Here is a 22984-nt window from a genome sequence, read left to right as displayed (position 1 = left end):
CTCTTTCTACATATGGGTTGTGTGAACATAATTCTATTCACGTTTACTTTCTCTATCTCAGTATGGGAGGCTGTGTAAACATAGATTTGTTAAAATATTTAATCATGGTTTTTGTATGAATCAGTATGTAATTACTTCTCTCTCTCTCTCTCTCTCTCTCTCTCTCTCTCTCTCTCTCTCTCGTCCAATCGTCTCCTCTCTCTCTCTCTCATGTTTAATTCTTCCTTTTCTTTTACCTCTTTCTTGATCTCAGCACGGGGCGAATGCATACATATAACTTTGTTAAAACAGATTTTTACAATCCACTGGTCACTTTCTACCTGATACGATTATTAAAACATCTTTATCACAGAGTTCTATATAGGCTGATGTTTTTATTTAAGTGATATACTTTCGAGATTGGTGTTACATCTCTCTCTCTCTCTCTCTCTCTCTCTCTCTCTCTCTCTCTCATCTTCTCTCTTCTCTCTCTTTCTCTCTGTTGCAATAATACTCTCTAACATACAATACATTTCTAGTATGTACTGTTAACCTACGAGTAAGCACAGTTGCAAGAAGAACAAATTCACTTTTCTGGAGAGTCAAAGTCAAAGTCAAAAACCTTTATTCCATTATAAAATGGTTATTCTGCTACATTACAATATAAATTATTTACATAAAATTCACAATAATTGGATTGTAAAATTCTAGGATATATATACATTCAAGTAAAATTTAAGAAATATTGCTTAAGTTTCCTTTTGAATAAATCAGAGAGAGAGAGAGAGAGAGAAGAGCAAATAAGATGCAAAATACTCTTGACCGTGACTTTTTTTTTTATATAAACCTTTTGTAAACACTCCACCCGGCCCCCCCCCCCCCTTATTTTTTGTCTCTCTCTATCTCTCTTCTTTTCCAAACCACATGGTTTACCTGGGACAGATGGTTTTACCCGAGACAATTTCATCAGCTTTCATTAGAGGTCATACCTGCAAATATTCCCTTCCCCCTACTCAAAGGGAAAGGGTTGGGGGAAGAGGGTATATATACCCCTTCCCCCACAAAGCACACGTGCACACAAGGTCGTCAGGGGTACAAGTCAGGACTCACAATAGCGAGAGAGAGAGAGAGAGAGAGAGAGAGAGAGAGAGAGAGAGAGAGAGAGAGGGGTGGGGAAGAGGAAGGAATGACGCCGTGATGTGGAGGTAGATTATCATGAACAACCTCTATCTTTGATTATTGTCGTATTTGTATTGCAAACATAATAATAATAAAAATAATAAAATAATAAGAATAATAATAATAATAATAATAAAATAATAATAATCATAATAATAATAATAATAATAATAATAATAATAATAATAATAATAATAATTAATAATAATAATAATCTACATATTTTTACCCAAGAGAAACGTAAGAAAACCTTGCGGGCTTAGAAATGAACTAGGCTAAACCTGGCTGATTTTAAAAACACTATTTAAAGATCATAAAACCCACACTTATTTTATTTCAGGATAAATCAAAGGCAAAGAAAACAGCGAAATAAATATCTAAATGCGACTAAATATGGCCTATGTCTAGATAAAATGTCTATGGAGAATATTCTATCCAAGGCTTCTTAGAGACCTTAATTACTTCACCACTGAATTTCCTGAAGGGGCAATTAAGCAAACTCCATTTTTGGGGATAGAATATCCTTACTATTTTAATATATAATTTCTCTTGTAGGATTAACAATCAATAAAAATGGGAATTTTTTCTTGGAACTATGGAAATTATTTTCGTATTTATTTGTGTATTTTAACGTCCACACGTCCACAAAAGGGATTTGATATTATTATTAGGATTATTATTTATTATATTATTATGATTATTATTATATTATTATTTTAATTATTTTTTATTATTTTTATTATTATTATTATTATTATTATTATTATTATTATTATTATTATTATTATTATTATTATTATTATTTAAAGTACAGGATGCTGGTGTACTAACTGATCATTTGTAAAAAAAAATTACACGAGATATGAAACACACAATTTCTCAAATCTTTTCGTTGAATTAACTTAAAAAAAGCCGAGGTTGAAAAAATTATTAAAAAATGATAAAAAAAAACTTGTCACAGGAAAAAAGTCGCAAGAAAAAATGTCGCAGTTTCGGCTAGGAGAAAAGTCACAATTTCTGCTGGGAACAAGAGTCAGGAAAAAATTTCACAATGTGACAGACCTTTGAATGTCTTTGAGACAAAACTTGAGGCTATAATCATGAGATTACAGGGGTTCTTTCCATTGCCAACCTTAATACCAATTGCAGCTACTGATGAGTAAAACAGGATTTTTTTCCCCTGTGGTACTGATATCCTCAAAATGTCAAAAATGAAAATTTACATACGTCGACTTAGAGTTTAGTGAATAAAAGCAGAAGTGTATTCAAATGAGGTCTCCTTTCTTGTAATGATGGGTTGGGGGTAACGTTAATGATACTGATTATTTTACACACACAAGTACACATGTATCACTGATTCACGAAAATATGGAAAGTGATGAATTGTATAAATAAAGATCAATGTCACGAAGGAAAAAAATGAAGCAACGTGGCATTTGCTTTTATATAAACACACAAACACCTTCATGTCTTAACAGTCAATAATTCCTGGCTAAAGCCCTCCCAGAATTAGAAAAGTAATTCATCACTCAAAAACAACAAGAAAACCCAAAGGACACAGTAAAATGGGCGTTTCCCCCTTAAGAGGATTTTCAAACCTTAATCCCTTGTCCCAAGGGGCGCACCCAAATGACCTGAATTGACCTGACGCGACACGCACGTGTCTCCCAGGTCAACGGCGGCGAGAGGAGAGAGAGAGAGAGAGAGAGAGAGAGAGAGAGAGAGAGACGCCTCCCATAATCACTCGACACAAAAGGTGGCCAATAAAACATTTCGCCGAAAAACAGCTACTTTAGCCAAGAGGGGTACCATTCCGGTCTTCGATGGCCCACCAGGGAAGCGAGGCGGGTCAGAAGGGGTGGGGGGCGAGGGGGGGGGGGGGGGGGGGGGGGGGGGGAGGGGGCGCACAAGTCTTCGGGCGCCTTTCAAGACGTCCTCAAAGGGGCGAATGTATTAATCCTTTAATTGTGTTCTCCTCCCTGGGGTCCTTAGGGAGGTGAGATTTCCTATGTTGTGTGCGAACAGGAAGCCATCCACAGCTTCTGTGTGGCTTCTAAATGAGGTGGCCGTTTCTTGGTAGCAAGAGCCCGTGTTGAAATATGACCGTGTTAATCTAAAAACGGCGAAAATATCTCTCATGAACGATTATAAACTAAAAACAATGTCTTTTAATACTCAAGTTTGAGTACGAACTGGAAAGGAATAATTTCCTTCAAGAAAAAAATATATTGGAAATGATGACAGTGGAATTGAAGAACAAAAGATATACGAACGCCTCGTAGTCAAAAAATAAATAAATAAATAAATAAATAAATAAATAAATAAATAAAATAAAAAAACTATTTGTATGACAAACAAGACACTGAATACTTTTACATTAATATATTATGGTAAAACACAATAACACGGTAACATTGGATTTACAAATAAGCAAATCTTCATGGAGAGGGAAAAATGACTTGTAAATATATTTCATTACTGGTAAACTCGTACGTTTACTTACACTAATATATGATATATTAATATATCATAGAAAAACAATGACACGGTACAACTGGATTTACAGAATATAAGCAAATCTTCAAGGAAGGGAAAATAAAACGTGTAAATATATTTCATTATTTGTAAAGCAAGATTTCGCTTTTAAACTTATGCATTTACAGTGTAAGTTCGTGTGAGCGTAAGCGCCTATGACGTGAAGTTGTAGCTTGCAAAAAGACGACAATAAGACCTCTAAATATGTTACATAAGTACATCAACAAAGATTCATCCGTTGCAAACAAATATACGCAGAAATATATTTTGTATATTATTTGTGGATGCTAAAAATTACCCAGTAGAAAAAAATCATAATTAAAATGTAAAAAATGGTCCGCAGTTTCATAGCAAATCAACCTCAGTAGGTTTTCTCATAGTTATATAGTAATGCACATGTATGTGTCCATGTGTGTTTAAGACATAAACAAAACTATGGAGTAACACAAACTTAGAAGTCGGAGAAATCAAAGCCAAACGATTTAAAGCGAATGCCTGAAGACAGCAAATAAACCCATTTATTCTCTTCCCTATGGGCAACGACTTTCATCGATCTGAGTCTACGTGGCTCGCAGGATAAAATGTTACAGGAAAAAAAAAAAAGTCACAATTTTGACGCTAATTTATGGTGACCGGTGATACTCACAGGGAAACATTCACAATATTTATTGGGGGACTTTATCTTTATAATATCTACAGTCTTTTGTTTATGTTTTTAAGGTAATAAACAACGGGGTTGTACTAAAAACACCTTTGCAAAGGTGGATACATGGATACATACCGGGTTAAAATTTACCCTTGGGGTTCACTTATCTATGAAAGATTATTGCGACTTTTTTTTCCCTGTGACGTTTTTTATTGTGACTTTTTTTTCGTTGTTTGAGATTAAGCTGGCCTTATGCCAGCACAGGCTCTTGCTCCTAGAGCAGCCCGTAGGCTTTTTTTTTTCGGTGACATTTTTACCTGTACTCAGATCCAAAAGGGCCTCTTTCGAGGTAAACAGCGCACGTTTCAACAAGCGTGTGTTTGTGAGCACACGCGCGCCCACGTACACTCAGTCAGACAGCTTAAACGAAAATGCAATTCCCCTGATGCCCAAATACCCGCAGTGAATCTTCCTCGGTGATCTACCTCGAGGGGGAACTCGTAAACCACCAGAATCGGCTTTTCCGGTCTCCTGAAGGGTCCTAGACGGTTCCCGACGAAGGGCGTGTCTCCGTTTCCCCCACCAGGAGAATAGACCTGCCAAGTGCCCTCCGTTCGACATCTGATCCTCCAACCCGATCATTACCGGCCCACAGAAAAAGGGGTATGATTCGGTATGCAAATCCGACCTTCATCCTTCGGGAAAATAGCTCTCCCCTGAGGTAATCACATTCCTACTTGACCAGGATGACCGACCCAATTTATCTCTCTCTCTCTCTCTCTCTCTCTCTCTCTCTCTCTCTCTCTCTCTCTCTCTCTCTGTCTCCTTTATTTCTTTCTTTTTTCTTTTTTTACGAGTCGTCATTTCTCCAAGTTTTCCTTTTTAGTGATTTCTCCAAGTTTTCCCTTTTTTGTAATTTCTCCAAGATTTTTTTCTTTTATAGTAATTTATCCAATTTTTTTTTTACTAATTTTTCCTAGTTTTCCTTTTTAGTCACTTCTCCATTTTTTCCCATTTCTTCTCGTTTTCCTTTATTTCAAACTGAAGCAAATTTTGACCAAACGATTATTCAAAATTATGGTTATTACAACAACATACGAAAAAATATGAAAAATAAAAACGGATCCAAAAACATATAAGGTTGGCAAGACAAAACAAATCAAAATCATCTAACGCATAAAAAACGCTGCCACATTCATAATGAAGCAGAAAAAAAAAAAACACGAATAAAAGAGACCAAAAATTTTATCGTTTTTCATAATTGTTGCTTTTTTACCATTATTAAGTTAGTTTGCCCACAAACGGGAAACATAAAAAACATCATCTGTTTATCTAACCATGTTGACAATCAAAAACTGGACGTAACATTGACTGTCTTCCTGTGTTCTTTTGTTCATCTGTTCTTTCGTGTTCTTTTGTTCGCATCTGGTCCCTCCCTCCCATTAGCTCTTGTGGACAAACATTAACAAAACAGGCAAAATTATCTGTCACGCATCTCTCTATTTCTGCTACTTGCGAACAAAACTTACAGTAGTAAAGTATTTTAATTTACGATGATGCTGGCAATACTGCTAGTAGTAGCAGTAGTAGTAATAGTAGTAGTAGTAGTAGTAGTAGTAGTAGTAGTAGTAATAGTAATAAAAGAAAAGTCAAAATATCCTAAAAGGGCATCGGTTAAAGTCTGGAATACGTGTGGCCTCGTAGTAGAAACATATGAACAAAATGTGGCAATTTAATAAAATAAATAAATAAATAAATAAATGAATGAATGAATGAATAAATAAATACATGGAGTAGATGATGATGATGATGAGAAGGAGAAGGAGGTGGTGGTGGAGGTGGATGATGGAAGAATAAGAAGAAGAAGAAAGAAAGAAAGAACGAAAGGCGCCCCATATTATCTGAGGCGAAGGGCGGAGGAGCCCAATCTCTTTATCAGCATCAATATCTGGACAGAATGGGCCTGGCGTATGCAAATGTCGGGCCCTTTCGATATTCGATCTCCGGTCTGATCTTTTTTAATCCACCACGAAAATACGACCTGGATTGTAACGATTTTCGAGGTGTTTTGTTACTGCTCTCATCCGTCTTGTCGTACGTACGTACGTACGTACGTACATACACACATACAAATACACACATATTATATATATAGTGTGAGTCTGTATGTCATGGAATCCAGCACTTGTCCAAAACACATCATTTACTAAAAACAACCTATCTACCAATTTCGGAGCAAATAAAATAAATAGTCTGATAAAAACAAAAGCACAGAACTGACAAAGGGCAAAAAGGTAAATCACTAAAACAGGGTTTGAACGCAGAAATTCACTATCAATAGAATTACTGAGTAAAGTGTATGCTGTAATTTATGAATGGAGATGTTTTAGGTTACACGTTAGCTGTTGCTTTTTTTTCATATAACCTTTTTCATGAAGATTATATTCGTAATAAAAGCTCCATGAAATACTAACCAATCATTAACAAAATTCGTCCTTTCATGTAAATAACCAATAATAACAAATTCTTTCCTGCAATCCGAATTGCTAATGAAAATATGGACTCTCTCTCTCTCTCTCTCTCTCTCCATAGAAAAAGCAAATTACGTAACGAACATGATCATCACACGATCAAGGTCAATTATTCTAACATAAATTTTCAAGCATTCTAACTCATCATACGACATAAAAAAAGTCTTAACAATTTTTCTAACATTCTTATCCATAAAAACGATGCTTAAAAAATTTAAGGAAATCCTTTTAATAAATGATCTTACTTATCAAAGAAAATCACTAAATATCCTCTTTGTATTTCGTAAGCATCAGACAATCTATTCCATTGCAAGCGATCGTTAACCAAATTAAGCACACCTACCTAACAATCGGTCTGGCAACCTCTGGCAGCCGAAATAATGGGTCAGCATTATCGCTCATCAGAATGGCAAAGATAACGAAGATAAACACAGGAATTAAACCGAATGCTTCAATAAGACTGAGATTGGAGAACGCCCAGCGCTGTCATTAAAACATGTTGAGCCGATTCGCCACGTGCGATGGTTCTGCTCGCTGGATGCAAATCAGATACAACTGAGTCTGAGTTTTTTTTAGGAACTAAACCCGATATTTAAGATTCCTTTATTATTATTATTATTATTATTATTATTTTTTTTTTTTTTTTTTTTTTTTTTTTTTTAGAGCTTGGCGTTTTTCTAATCATAGTACTTTACTGTACTTGCAGCATTTTTTTTATACTCACTAATTTTATGGCCGAATGAAACTTATTACCAAATTTGACCTTGGTAAAAGCGGCCGATATTTCATTGATATTTTTGTTCTAAGTATATATTAAATCCTGATTATAATATTTTGTCTATTTAAAACACTCCAAAAACGAGGTAAAAGACCATACTCAATAAGAGGATTAATAATAATAATAATAATAATAATAATAATAATAATGATAATAATAATAATAATAAGAAGGAAGAGAGCGAGAGAGAGAGAGAGAGAGAGAGACCCACTTGCACAAGCAAACTGTTTCATTCCCCTACTCAACTTTGGTACTGGCTTCAGGCCGCTTTCAATCGTGTATACTTTCAAGTGGTATACCACAACCAACACATTTCGTTCTCTTTATCTAAGTGGTATGGATTATTTTTCAAAAATATTTTTTAAAAATCTTGCCGTATATGACGTATAGCTTTATACATCTATTAATCGATATATATCTATATATATTATATATCTATATATATATAATTATAATATATATATAGATATTTCTATCTATAATTATACTAGGGGGGACTGGTAATACATGTATTATACACTATACACATTTAAATATATAATACCTCAAATTTAACCTGATCCATCACAAATCCATTATGGCCCACCTACGAATCCCACATTTCCTTTAATCTAATTACCGAAGAAATCCAACCTACAAAAAAAAAAAAAAAAAAAAAAAAAAAAGCTCGATGCAGTTACCCCGAACCACGACACACCTCTCCCATTAACGTTATCTGATGATCCGGAAGCATGTTGAGAGGGGTCTAATGCCCCTCTTCTTTATCATGCCATACCATCTAACCCCTCTACCCTTCTTTTTTTTTTTTTTTTTTTTTTTTTCTTTCTTACCCTTTTCTGAACCGTCAACTCCGAATATGCAAATCGGGTCTTGGAGTTGGCGGTATTAGATATTGGCAGATGGGACGAGGAAGCTCCCTATGAGGATCGATTATTGTGATCCTTATCAACGTATGGTGTTTCAGCCTCACCATATAATTTCCAATAACGCAGGCAGCTACGGGAAAAGAGAGAGAGAGAGAGAGAGAGAGAGAGAGAGAGAGAGAGAAGAGATAAAATTTGCCCAGTTGTGTGAAAATGGAATCCACATCTGCTTTATAGATCAATGGATCTCTTGAAAAGTAGTTAGACCTTATAGACAAGTGTACTGAGAGAGAGAGAGAGAGAGACGAGGAGGAGAGGCTCGACGAGAGAGAGAGAGAGAGAGAGAGAGAGAGAGAATTTCTCCAGGTGATGTGAAAATAGCATCACCTTTGGTCAACGGATCTTTTGGCAAATATTTGGACATTATAGAAAAGTGTAGAAAGAGAGAGAGAGAGAGAGAGAGAGAGAGAGAGGAGAGAGAGAGAGAGAGAAAATGGTCCACTCTTAGGAACAGGCCAAGACGACGCCACGGTGGTATCCTGAGAAACATGAGTCACGGAACTATAGCAAACAATCATCGACTGGGTGGTGCCTATCGGGGCCTATTGGCTTCAGCATATGCCGACACTATCAGCTTACTTCGCTCTCGATCATTCAAGGAGAACGCCGAGGGTATACGATATTTTCTAAGGCGAGTTGTTCGTTGAACAACTTGTGCGTGTGACGGGCTGGTTATATATAACATTACTCTCCACAACTTTTTTTTTTCAGATCAGCACCGCCATGTGAGTTAAGACATTCGTGGTAGTAGGTACCAGGCTGCAAGCCAAAACAGTTGGCAAGTAAAACAGTAAAAAACCTTGTGTTTAAGTAGCCTTCTTAAGTAAATTCGAAACTCGACGGACAGTTATAGGTTAGTTTCTAAGTAAGATGTCGCCGACTGTCTTGAAGTCTAGAGTTCATGCCGACAGTTTAACTAAAAGAACTCCCAAACACATACAAATGTATATATATATATATATATATATATATATATATATATATATATATATATATATATATATTTTAGAAATTTAATAAGATTAAAGACATTACTATCAAACTTACCTGATGACGAGTAGACAGTCACACTTGTGAATTTAGGAAACAAGATATTAATTGACACCAAAGTTTTAACAGACAGTATAAGCAAATAACGAAATACTTTAAAAAAAAATAAGAGGAAAAAATGTATATTTTAGTGTAGCTGCCCGATAATTTCCAAAAGGCCATTTTTGTTTAAAATATATTATGTCCTTAATATAATGCCTGTCTAAACCCTATTCCAAAGTCAAATTAAAAGACCATATTCAGTAAGGAGAGAGAGAGAGAGAGAGAGAGAGAGAGAGAGAGAGAGAGAGAGAGAGAGAGAGCCCATTACTTCAATTAAGTCCATTTATATAATAAGCCATTAAAATCAAAATTTATTATCATGTAAGTACGTATATCAAAATTACTATTATGAAATAATATGAAACAATATTATTGGATGAACAGTGCAAGTTTTGACAGGGAACTTCCTCACTTCTTGGCAACTGATTTCCACAATCTGGCAGCTTCAACCAAGTGCCAGTCCCATAGCACGAAAGTAAAAAAAATTTCTCTCTCTCTCTCTCTCTCTCTCTCTCTCTCTCTCTCTCTCTCTCTCTCTCTCTCATACGACAGATAATGGTAGACGCTGTCTATTTTACAGGCTCCCCTGTCACATGCAAATTAAGGCACTGCCTTTTTATATAAGTGTAAGGTACAAAGGAAGATTTGCAATGCCCTTACACATGGAACTGTCCGAATTCCTATTATACGGAGAGAGAGAGAGAGAGAGAGAGAGAGAGAGAGAGAGAGAGAGAGAGAAAGAAAACCGAACCACCTGACGGGGTGGTACAGCACTACAGAAAAAAAGAAAAAAAAGCTAACCGCCAGATGTAATCTACTGCGGCATACCTCAGAAATTTAAAGTAAAGTTTAGAAAAATAAACTACGTTTTCTGGTTTCACTTTAATATGTAATTTTTATTTTTTTTAATACGAAACTTTAGAGACTTGGTATACAGTATGACGCAATTTGTAACCGTCGGTATCAGTGCACTCATGAGTTAAAATCTCACACATACAGACCCACCCAGTATCTTCCCATTCAGGTGAACCAGACAATACGTAGTATTTCCACAAATACTCAACTGTGCCCCAAATTCACGTAAATCTGCTTTAAGCTGGCCTTATGCCTGCACGAGCTCTCGCTCTTGGGCAGCCCGTAACAAACGTAACGGCCTACTGGTATGTTACTATTCGCTCGAGCTTTGCCATCCTGAAGTAATTCTCAGACAGGTTACAGATAGTTTCTTCCAGGCCTAGATTATATCTGCCCATTATATCACCTCTGGTGTACGTGCAAATATCCACTTATGCCCGGATACGACTGAGCACGTTTACTGCCACGACCTCTAGAACGTTACGACCACGGGCTAGGAAGAAAAGGACGTTGTTGACGACCTCTACCACAGATAAACAACGCAGGGACGTTAGCAAAAAGGCTTGTGTGGTGTGTATGAAGGGAGCAGACAAACAAACCAGTCTGGCATAAAACTTTATATACATCAAGAACCAGCTCTTTTTATGGAAGGGATCGGCAACAATCACTAGCATTATAAGGTGTGGATTATGTTGTCCTAGTGTGAGAGGAGGAGGAGGAGGAGGAGGAGGAGGAGGAGGACGCGGAGGAGGAGGAAGACGAAGAAGTTATGGAGGTAGTTTGACAACACTGCTTCTTCTTCAAGAGGGATTCTTTCCCCAACTACAATATACGATTTTGACTCCTAGGAGGCGTTCATTTTATTTTATAGAGGGATTTTTTTCCACATTATCAAATTATCGTTAAGATACGAGGTTCTTTTTATAGAATTAATTGTTTTTACACTGTTCATCAATTTATGATCAAGACACAAGGTCCTATGATACCAGTGAGTTTTTCTGTTTCAAGTTTGAAATCTTGTTCGTCCTAATAATGGCAACAACTAAATATATACTCCAGCTATCAAATCACCTGTTTTCATTTATTGTTTATTCCCAAACGTAAGCCAATTATTTGAACACTGTGATGCATAATAATGGTTACCCTGACATAGGATTTAGTGAATGACTAAAAAAGGCAGACCAAACAATGAGTAAGTTGTCTCTATTACAATACGGACAATGAAACTACAGTATAGCTAAAAGATTTTGTAGCTTGAAGATTATACAACCTTGTGAAGAACATTAGGATTTATTTACATGGCAATGTAGCAAGAAAAATTATACCATAAGGGAAAGTGTGAAAATTCAAACCGTGTGTACGTGTGTGTTTGTGTGTGTGTGTGTGTGCGAAAATCATGTCTTTATTGTCTTTGCCAAACTGAGATTCCAAACCCAAGAATAATATTAAAACAGATTAAATAAATAAAAATGAGATGAAATACGATGAATAAATCATAAATATCAATAAAAATTTAATATATTTTTATAAACAAAAAATATTGAATGCTAATTGAAAACAATCCAATTATAATCGAGACTGATTCGTTGGTAAAATTTATTACTTGCTATAGCAAAATCAGTAAGGAGAAAAAGATACAGGTACATATAAAAAAATAAAATAAATACATATATATAGCTATATATATATAAACCTATTACCAAGATATAACATACCTATTTACCAAGACATAACAGACAATTCAAAGAATCACTAAAATAAATACATTTACCAAGACATAAGAGACAAAATAATGAACACAAAAATCACTGAGTCCCCTGAATAGAGGAAAAAAAGAAAAAGAAAACACAAAGATGATATCGTCGAATTTCCAATCAGTTATCGTATTATCCTTAATCACAGTTATGATCGCACCACTACCCACCTGCGATGGGAAGAAACAAATTACCAACAGCAATTATAAGTGATAAATTAGCGCAATTGAGTGTCTTAGGGGGAGCGGAGTTTGGATTCGAGATGACTGCAGGGTCTCCGGGACTTTCAATTAGTCTACCGAGTTGATTTGTAACTCCGGTTGCCATGCTTGCTTGCTTGCTTGCTTGCTTGCTTGCTTGCTCCAAACACAATTTATTCTCGTGATGACCCGCAGGGCACGACGCCTACGCCTGGCACCTATGACGAATCGTGGGTATGTGATGGGTCCAGCATCCCTATTCTAATATGGTAGAGGAGATGCATATTCGATGCATACACACACGCGCATATATATAATATATATATATATATATATATATATATATATATATATATATACATACATAGATATACACAATATATATATGTATATATATACACACATACACACATATATATATATATATATACATATACATACATACACACACACACAACACACACATATGTATATAATATATATATATATATATATATATATATATATATATATATATATATATATATATACATAACTACACAAATTCATTACGAGCATCCACACGATCAAATCCTCCTCATTCCACAATGCAACACGGTAGCAAGCTAAGACCGATTAGAGAGAGAGAGAGAGAAAGAGAGAGAGAGAGAGAGAGAGAGAGAGCATCAGTACGTGATGGAAGAGAGGCGAACGACTCTGAATACAGATGAGGTCAATACAGCATCATTCTGATAAATGGCTTCGCGAAAGCCATTCATTTTCCAAGGACTGTAACTCACATCCAATATCTATTATAATAATCGATTGCCATCTGAATTGATCTCCTAAATGCTCTAGGGTGTTAAATATATCTGTGCTTTTCGTAGTTTATGGCTGACGTTCACCGTCTTCTTTCTTATGTCCTACTTCGTATTACATCTTTGAAATATTATTCGTATTTTTATTTATACCCTGTTGCTTGCTCCATCTGTTATTCTTTATTATATACTTTCATTTATTTCTGTTCAAGGTGCCGTTTTCTTTCGTCTGTGTACATCTTTGCACATGATCCATTGTTTTTTCTATTGTTTAAATCTTTGTGGTTTTCATTTTTTTATTCACTGGACTTTTCTACAGTTTTTTTCAGATCACCTGGGACATTATATTTTACATTTTTTCAACTATTAGTAGCATGCACCTACTTTTCATTGCCCTTTACTTTGTTTAAAATATAATGACATTTCTTCTGTATTTTTACATGCATGCTCCATATTTAGTTTTTAAATAATTTGTGGTTTTTTACTTCCTTTTTATATACTGCAAGGTATTTCAGCTTTCCTTTGCTAAATATGTGTCATCTTTAAGTTCATATGTTACTTAGTATTTCAGTATTTTAAAAATAAATGTCTTCCATGCTCATCCCTCCACATCTGACCAATTATATTTTCTATATCCTCTCTGGAACGTCATATTTTTCCTATCTGATACTTGGCACTTATATCTTTCGTATCCTCCTAAGGGCAGAACATTTATATTTTATATCCTCCCAGGTACTTTACTTCCTTATGAAACGCTTAATAACATTTGAAATATTACTATAGCCCTGTGCAACTTTAAATATTAGTATTACAACTCATAAGGAACATTTGTAGAAAAATACTTCTGAACGCTAATAATTCTCATAAGATTCATCGACGTGATAAATCAGGTATACAGTGAAAACCTCCCCGTTTGTCACCTTTTCTCCTTTTTTTTTTTATAGTACCACCTCGGACCCCTGCCGTTCATTTCCGAGAATTCCACAAAACGATCAGAGTCATCGGCTACGTCAACGTCACTCACTCGTAGCCAATCCGCAAAGTGAATATTGTCCTTCGACTCCTCCTATAATCTCCTTAGAGGAATTTTTATCACGTCATCTCCATTACCTTCCCAAAAGCCTGAGATTCCCCATCCTGGGGGGAAAGAGATCCCTAAGGGAGATCCTATCCCCACCCACACAGATACGCCGATAGAGCGACAAGGAGATAGGTGGGGTGGAGGAGGGCCGTTCTAAAGCACTCCTCCCAAACAGTGGGAGTATAGAAGTAGTAGCAGCATTATCGCCACTTCATCGACCACCAGTAGCCCGCGAAACTGTTTTTCGAAGCGATATCTCTGTTTACATTGGGGCGTCGGCAAAAGCTAACTCCTCTGGGGTGGGGTGGGGTGGGGGTTCAATTTAGCAGATGCTTGAGGACGATAGGAGGCGTTTCCCACGATCTCCCTCCGGAGGGCCGAGGAGAAAGGGCAGCAGCAGCAGCAGCGGCTTAAGTCACAAGGGAATTCAGAAGGTAACCAGGAGCCCAGAGTCTGTGAGAAAAGACGGATAAAATCTCATTTATCACGACTTTCACCACCACAGGGAATCCCATCCCGCCCCTTCACGGCCGAGGACTTTTTGCGTTTAACTCGTAACTACATCAGGGAGCGAAATCGGTCAAAACACTGAAAGGATGATGACAAACACAAAAGCCTGGATTTTGATTTACACAAAATTTGTTCGCTGTTAAATACAATATACTTGAAACCGAAAATAGGCTTAATTTATTTAGCAATATTCATCACAAAATATTCCGTTCAATGCAAAATATTTGTTGCTGAAGATACCATGAACTTATTCAGCAATATTCAAGCCTCGGACAAGTGTCACCATGAAGGTCAAAATGCAACAATTGAAAATTCTTCTCTTTAAAACTGAAGGCGCCGCACTTAAGGAAATTGAACCAAAGCGAATTTTAACTAAATCAAAGACCTCTTAACACTCAAATTAATGAACGAATAAATATACAATGCCACTTGAAATATTTTCACATCACCTGTGACATAAATGTTTGCATCTCATCGATACGTAGAATGTCAGCGTGACTTGTCATAAGCAACGAAGTTTATATATAACGTCAAGCATGGAGTAATATAATCAATTTCGGCTTACTGAAACGCCCAGATGTGCCATTTTAATACGTTTAATTATACACAACAGCACAATGCACTCTTATCTTGAACTCTTACAGGATAACAACTGTTTGTGTGTGTATGTGTTTGTATATGTATAGGTGTGCGTACATGTGTATGTATGCATAATTTGAAGAAAGTCTAGTTTCCCTTGACATGAAAAAAATAATAGTTATATATTTACACTATATACTATATAATCTCTAGTTATTTTTAGCCTTGCTTATACAGCGACTAAGTCTTCGAAATCATCAAAGATTACATAATCAGTAGCATATATATTTCGTATTATGGGAAAACAGGCATAATCAAAGTCACATACAAAGTCCAAAGTTATATGCAAAGATTAGTCACTTTAAAAGATGTCATCACATGAGGCTAAAGATAAAAAGTTATGACAGTCATCCTGATATGTATTTAAGAAAATAAAAAAAGAGACAATTCATCGATATATATTCTATATAATCAATCACATAGCATCGGAATTTCATACAGAATTATTAATCATTATCATTCGATGAGCAGACGGTCATAACTTTGCATAATTGCTAAAATAAAGAGACATTGCAATAGTTTTTTATAGGCTCTATATACGAGTCTATTCCAATGAAACATGATCAGTCCTCAATTTTTTATCCACCGAAATTGTTATATATTTGAAGAAATAAAAAAAATTCTATTTTCAAAAAAAATTTTGTTTGTTTGTTAATCTAACTCAAATTCGCCAAAAATAAAGAAACCAAACCTTGGTAGAGTAATTTCGTCTCCTTTCTCGCTCGTTTTTATCGATCCATCCTCCTCCTCGCTTTTCATCGGGCCCCTTCCCCCCTCCCCTAATCCTCATTCCTTTCTCTGACCCTTCCTGACCTCATCTCAAGAGAGAGCCAGAGAAGGAAGAGAAGAGAGACGCGATGAAGAGAGAGAGAGAGACGAGAGAGAGAGAGAGAGAGAGAGATAGAGAGAATAACTTCTTGATGTGAGAGTGGGACAAGGGGGAGACAGGGAAAGAGAGAGTGGAGGGAGAGGAGGGGGAGGGGATGTGTTTGCGTGGCCACTTAAGTGGTGCCCGCATAATAAGGCTTCGTATTTCTCCATTTTATCGTTGACCTCATCTGGCTACCTGTGCACTTTCGTATCTCACCCCCCCCCCCCACCTTTCCCCTCTCCCAAACGAGACTTCGTACAAGTCTACCTTTCCCATGGCAATCTTCCCCAACTGAATCCTATACAACCCCCTTCCCCAAAGTGCATATAATGGTTTTCTTACATATTCTCTTCCCCAGGCACCTTCCCCAAGTAGCTAGCTTTCTTCTTATCTGGCAAGTTTCCTCCCTTCCCCACCTGCCAAATTTAACTATCTACTGTCTTTTATCGTCTTTCCCCCAGCAGCCTTGTATAAGTATCGATTTTAGATCAACAAAAGTGAGAAGAAAAATCAAACGTAAACAAATAACATAAATAAAACAATAAGATAAAAAACAAACATTTAACATAAACACCTATTCCATCTGAATGTAAAATGGACGAATAATATTTGAAAGAAAAGAAAGATTTGAAAATATATAAGAATAAGTGGCACTAAACTGAAAACAAAATCTCATCAGTGAAACAAGTTTTTTCCTTTCACGTCAGGTCCGAAAAAAAAAAAACCTAAGGAGATACCTCACGATAACTTTTTTCTTTTTCTTTTTTTGCATTTTCTTTATTTATTTATCCTTTTCTATAAGAGATAATGACGAGTTTGCCTAACAAGCTCCTTAACCACGGACACAAAACTTCAAGATCTGACGATAAACACTTCAACTTAGCTCCTAACTTGTTCCATGATTTATCAGCAATGCAACACTAACTAGAGGCTGTCAGGTCTTAACTCCTGTTTACAGAAGAAGGAGAAAAAGCGATGTATACTTTATTTTTGATTACTTTTATTTATGCTCTCCTCAAGTCTTCCTCTGTTTTTCACATACGGATAACGTTGAAGGAAGCAGCAATGCGCGGGCATATTTAGTATGAAATATGTTTGTGTGCTACGACAGTCTTTAACTTAATGTAAAACTTCAAAGTTTATTACCACTGCAGTCATAACTCAGTCATGCTTTATCAGCTGTTGCGACTCTATTAGCTAAGTAAATAGGTACAGAAATAAGTAATTTTGTCAAATCAAAATTATACTCGTAGATACGGGTTTTATTCTCGAGGATTTTTAAAAACTTGTGAGTTTACAACTTTTCTTCAGACACTTCAGTTTCACCTCCACATAACCCGTGATGTTATGCTACATTCTCCGAAGCATTCTTCATTTCGAAATATTCCACATAAAATTACTTCCTCGAAATTTTAAAAGTGAATTAAAAAATGGATCATGAAAATGAAGAGTGATTCAGAACAGCACAAGTTGAAAAAAAAAGCAATGACTACACTTTTTACTCGAAACATGAGGATCTAAATTTTAAATGCGAATTCAATAACGGATAATGAAAACGGAGTGTAATAAAAAAAAATTATCTCATCTTCAGAGGGCTGATATAAAGTGGTAGAAATTCTTAAAACAATATATGCTAGCAGGATCGTACATACGAACGTACAACTTTGTATCAGTCCTCTGAGGATGTCTCAGTGAGGACAAAAAGCGACACCGGTCAGGATCTACAGACGTGTTTCGTTGTTTTCCAAGTGGTGTTTGATATACGAAATCACCTGTAAGAGTCATTATAAGCGTTATAGCATATATGAATACGCACGCCTCATGTATACACAGCATATTTCCGAGGGAATACACTGAATGAAATGCTTTTCTGGGTCTTCTGCACTAAGCAACAAATTCATTCAAGTGGCCGAATCCTGATATTATTGTTACTGAGCTACTTTTTTCTGTGACATTTCTTCACCTTACAATAAAGCCTGTTGGGATTCTTATAATATTAATAATAATAATAAAAAAACTCACACACACACACACACGCACAAAACCCTCCAATTACAGATTCAAAAGCCGCAATTCGACTCCCAAACGGAGACCTTCATCACCCAAATGGCTGCCTAAATATCCCCACATTCTCCACACCGGCTTATTCGTGGATTCCGACAAAGCTCATCTTACGCATTCATTAGAGACCATCCCCCTCCCACTCACCCCGACTCCACCAGTCAAATAAGGGACTGAATCCCCCCACCCCCCTAATCGCAGCCGAAAGTGTTCCGAAGTGGCGATTCCTCTCGGTGGGCGAACTATAATTAAACAGTAAAAATTTGTCATGTGCTATCGCCGGGCTGGGCTGGTGGCTATACGAGCGCTACCCCTAATTCAGCACCGATGGCCCACACTCGCCCGGCCCTTTGAGAACGACCCGTCAGGACCTGTAATACGCCGATGATAATACTTAAACGAGATAATTCTCGCCCGCGCAGCGATTTATGCAGATTTTAAGTCTTCATCCTTCGTCGTGCAGTGGCCTCGTTAAGAGGTATAAGACGAAAAGTCCCGCTCGCCCTGCGCGTCTGCGCCATCCACGTGATGTTCAATATTCCTTTTTTTTTTATATATTTTTATTTTCATCTAAAAATCGCCTTAGTCTCTCGAGAACAGGGAGGTCCTGGATCCTCAAAGCATAGCGCATTCGCTTCGCTGCTAATGACAGGGAGCGTATCACATTCACTGCGCATGCGTCGTGGGTAAACGCGATGTCTATTGAGGCATCACCGACGAAGACGACCTCTAGTGAGCGATTATGGGTCGTTTCTCCGCCTGCTCCTCCTCCTCCTCTCCCGAAGGACTCGGGGCTTGAATGAACTCATCCTTCGTCAGGATATGATGGTTATAAGAGACCTTGAATTACCAGCACGGTGGTCTCTCCCAGGCTTTTTTTTTTTCTTTGCACCTCGAACAAATCGACATCTAATAAAATGCTACATAACTCGTATTTTCATGATCTTTATCGCCAACTGAAGCAACTTACGACTTATATATTACTGCAGTTTATGACGAAGACTTCCCTCGCCTGCAAACATTTACTTACGTAATTATGATGTTTGGAATATAATGAGGAATAATACAAGGGTTTTACAAATACCTAGATAACTGATTCGTAAAATACACAATATTAAATATCTTTGTTTACATAAAATTTACATTTCCAGTGAAATTTTGTAAGCGACTGTTCAAATGCGTCAGAAAGGAGCCAAAATTAAAAAGAATAGACAAATTATTGATAATTATCAATAATTTGCCTATTCATTCTAATTTTGATAATTATCAATCATTTGTCTATTCAGTTTTGGCTCCCTTTCTGACGCATTTGAAAAGTCGTTCACAAAATTTCACAGGAAATGTAAGTTTTTCTAATATATAAAGATATATAATATTGTGTATTTTACTCATCCGTTACCTAAGTATTACGTATAATGTGAATTTTTCTCACTGGGATAAAAAAAAAAAATATGCAGCTCCAACCTCACGACCAACTTCAGCCTTACAATGTCAAGGCCTAAAACTAAGAGAAAACGGAAGGAAAGCTTTGTGAAGCTTACAATTCTTTCAGTCACAAATTAAGGACACTTACAGAGAGATAACAGATCAACCTTGAGTGCTGACTTAATCTTCAAGCACGTTGACCTTTGGACCATACTACTTCGGACTCCAGGACATAAAAAAAAAAAAAAAAAAAAAACTCGAATGAGACAGCAGGGGGTCACTTTGGCATCCAGCTACCTTTAGGTCACTATTGGGCAAGGCCTCTCATTGCTAGGGTACTCCTTCACTGTCTTATGATCGAAGGAGAGAAAAAAGACGGGAAGAGAATTCCAAATCTGCGCCTTCAGAAGCAATGCTGGTTCTCCAATGTTTGTCCTGACACCTTAATTTCCCTGATTTATCTCACTTCATAAGGGCGGTGGTTTAGGTGTCACCTGGATGGGGTACTGGATACCCAGTGACATCCAACAATACCCGAAGATCTTGCCTAGGTATGCAGACCAAAAGCTCAGTGAGATAGCAGCTGGTCTGGGAAACTCACAGGGAAAACCTATTCGATCCTGCTGAGGTGACCGAGTTGTACGAACACCATTAATGGCAATGCTCGACGGACCTAATGCTCTACATACATAACTTTAATCTTCTTTTCCTGTCGTGACAAGTGGCTCCCCTCAGTCTATGGCTCCATCTATAGGAAAGCATTTTTTTCACTGGGTTAATTGGGTTATTCTGCTGCACTGGGCTCGACATATGTGAAGATGCCCGGGAAAGGCATTGCACTTTTCAAAGCGAAATAATGTAGCATAGATAGAAAAAAAAAAAAAAACATTATCAACATAACAATACGTATACCTTCAAAACCTTATAGATATACATTTAACACTTATTTTGAGGGGAATGACTGTTGCCAAGTTATACAATAGTATGGAATGGCTTATTTATCTTTTAATTCTTGTTATTTACACCTGTATGTGTTACGTGGAGGTTTAATAGGAACTTTTAGCATGTTCATTGTGAATGTGTATACACTTGAATAATAATAATAATAATAATAATAATAATAATAATAATAATAATAATAATATACAGGTCAGGATGCTACGATTCGACAGCACAGTAAACAAAATCCTGGTTTTTTTCTCCTCTAGAGAGAGAGAGAGAGAGAGAGAGAGAGAGAGAGAGAGAGAGAGAGAGAGAGAGAGAGCAGGCAGCTCCTTTTATTTTTTCTTCCTTCCTCCCTTCTGACAGCTCATTAGAATGATACGCAGTGACGTGGAGCCACTCGAGAGAGAAAGCTCTAGAAGTTCGGCCGTGTAACCCAAGAAGCTCGCCCTGGTGGACGCCTGGCGTCGTTCCCTGGCCCTGTGTCTAATTGTGCCTCGGTTGAGATATTCATGTTATCTGATATTCGGAACTGCTACTTCTTCTGGTTCCTCGTCTGCTCCTTTTTTTCTTCTTCTTCTTTTCATAGCAGATGGGTGTTTGGAAAATGCTTGACTTTTTTTTTCCTTTAATGAACTGAATCTTGAAATATGATAGAGAAGACCTTTTTTCACCCCCTTTTTCTTTAGGGGGGAGGGGCGCCTAACACGTTGCTTGTTGCTGGTATCAAGGTTCTAATAACTTCCGTTCGATTTTCGCAAAAAGTTGATGAAATTATCTTAGGTGGACTAAATTGATATAATCATCTTAGGTGAATTGAACTTCACATTATTTTTTTATTTGATCTTATTATCATTTTTTTAGGAGACTGACCACAAGCACAACTATTCAATCAGATATGTAAACATTTACTACTACTACTACTACTACTACTACTACTGCTACTACTACTACTAATAATAATAATTATAATAATAATTATTATTATTTTTATTATTATTATCGAAAAAGAAACCCGCAAAATCACTGTGTAACGTATTTACTTCTAAGTATTTACATTTAATTTTAGTGTGGAGTAAAATTAAATGTAAATACTTAGAAGTAAACACGTTACAGTTACACAGTGATTTCGTGGGTTTCTTTTTCAATCTTCAGAAGAAAACTGAAAGAAGTTTTTGTTTGGATTATTATTATTATAAGCACAAAAAGGGCACATAATATCGCCGGAAACACTTCCCAATAATAGATATCTGTCAGGCACTTGTGTGAAAACAATACAATAAGTCATTCAATTACTCGGCCGTAATATCGGTCGCTATAGTAACAACAACAATAAGATAAAAAAAAGAAATGAAAATCATTCATTACAATTTCAACTACTATACATGTATCTACCATCCATTTCTCAACTGACTAACTTGCCTATGAACACTGCTCACCCCCCCACCCCAACCCCCATTCTCTCTCAACAAGATAACAGCCGGAAAATCATAAACATACAGGAAGATTATAATAAACATGCCTGATTAAAAATGAAATGCAAATGCACGCTAATACATGCACATACTTTTACCCCAAGTTAACGTACAAACTGAAACGCAGAAAGCAATTCGTTACTCATTTAATTTAAAACATAAAGAAAAAATGACATAGTTTATTGTTCTTTTTCTACTATACCCCTCCAGCGAACAGAAAAATTAAATACACAAAATGCAGCTTGCAACACCCTAAATGCACTGTTGATAAGGTTTAAACATTTTCTTAAGAGGTGTAAATAGTGTTGTGTAACACCTGTAAATAAGTTTAAGTTAATCATGTTAGAAGGAAGAATAAACCACTTCTGTAGCTGATAAATTATAATTCTAAAAGCAAGACATAGCAATACTGATAAGTTTCTGGCCCAACTTTGATAACTGAATTCACATGTAGCAACCACAACAATAATAACAGCAATAATTAGAAAAATTGAGAATTATTTTCAAAATCACAATGATGGCCACAAAATATCGTCCACACTCGCACGCTGATATGAAATCATGTCTCGGAAATTAAAGGTCAGTTGTCAAAATAGGGACTGAACAAAGAGAATAAGTGTAAATAGATAATAAAGTATGTATTATGAGTCTAAATGTTATAAAATGACCTGCAATGACATTTTAGCATCGAAAAAGGGTGACAAAGTACAA

This window comes from Macrobrachium nipponense, chromosome 21 (genome assembly GCF_015104395.2).
Source record: "Macrobrachium nipponense isolate FS-2020 chromosome 21, ASM1510439v2, whole genome shotgun sequence".
Classification (NCBI taxonomy): domain Eukaryota; kingdom Metazoa; phylum Arthropoda; class Malacostraca; order Decapoda; family Palaemonidae; genus Macrobrachium; species Macrobrachium nipponense.
Note: the sequence above shows the minus strand (reverse complement) of the source record.